Genomic DNA, 1,339 nt, shown 5'->3' with positions numbered 1-1,339 from the left:
TGGCTATCTCGCTTTTTGTTTTTTCATTTTTTCCTTCGTGGCAAAAAACCTTTATCTATATATATATATATATATATAATATATATATATATATATATATATATATATATATATATATAGATATATATATATATAATATATATAATATCTATATATATATATATATATATATATATATATATATATATATATATATATTCTATGATATAGCGTAACATTGTACAACTCCAGTCGCGTCCAAGTGTTTGCACTAACGGTATCATACAGCAAACCCTACCCCGAGTCTCTTTGGAAAGCCATGGTGGGAGAGGTTCTGCAGTGTTGCTGATGTTGGTCCCAGAGTGCCAAGTGATTTGATGCAAATGCCAAAACTACCATTCCGTCCGTAAACTTCAGCATATGAGATCAATTAATAGAAGAGATCTGCTGGAATGGGGATGAGAAGGAGGATAGTTTCCCTAACGGTGATGATGGGGTCAGAATGTCTTTTCTTAGCCGTGATATGTCTTTGGTTTCATCATCATGTTCTTTCTGTTCTTACGTCGAAAACAGTCGGTGTCGTTACGATAGAATAAAACATTTAAGATTATTATGGAACTGGAAGTTTTCTACACTATGAGACGTCACATGCATTATATTTTAACATTCTAATTCCTAAAGAAATGCATTAATGCTAGGAAAATATCTAGTTTCAGGATAAATATAGGAAATATCTAAAATAAAACAAACAAAATAATAGCAATGTCATGACTTTGCCACCTATATAGTTGTGTGTGTGTATTTCAATTATTACATCATGGGAGAAACTATTTCAAAGTAAACTATCTACATACTGTTTTGAATCAAACATTAAGGATTTGGTCCTCATACATTCGTGGGTCACTGTAGATCGAAAATTAAATAATTTTACCATCAGCGACTAAATGAGACACGGATATGTGTACTATAGTTATTATTACCCAGTTCTCTCTCTCAGCTTCATTTGTATCATCATCTGACGAAGCAACAGCAGAGCTGACAGCGCAGAGAAAATATATGGAGGTTGTCCTGACATCTGAGAAGGGAAGAGATGTCTATGAACAGGGTAATTTCGAAACAACAATGTGCATCGTTCCATACAGTTGACAGTGTTTTGTTCAAGGAAAATAGGCAAGGATTCATCTCTCAGCTTTCAACTCAGTCGTTCATATAATGACTGTTCTCCTCAGCATTGTCTCATTGTCAACAGTCTACTCTACACAGCAGCTCTCATAAAACTGGCAACATAGAAGATGTTGTTTGCTTCGAAATTCTACGGAAAATGATAATATACAGTTTCAACTCCAAACTTATGTCATCG

At 33.7% G+C, this 1,339-nt stretch overlaps 1 pseudogene; it reads right to left on the bottom strand.

The window, feature by feature from the left end:
• Positions 1-273: 273 nt before the first annotated feature.
• LOC135226187 (uncharacterized) overlaps positions 274-1,339 on the bottom strand; it is a 75,247-nt pseudogene continuing 74,181 nt past the window's right edge.

Source organism: Macrobrachium nipponense, chromosome 14, assembly GCF_015104395.2.
Source record: "Macrobrachium nipponense isolate FS-2020 chromosome 14, ASM1510439v2, whole genome shotgun sequence".
Classification (NCBI taxonomy): domain Eukaryota; kingdom Metazoa; phylum Arthropoda; class Malacostraca; order Decapoda; family Palaemonidae; genus Macrobrachium; species Macrobrachium nipponense.
The sequence above is the reverse complement of the archived record's forward strand: the minus strand, read 5'-3'. Positions and strand labels throughout refer to the sequence as shown.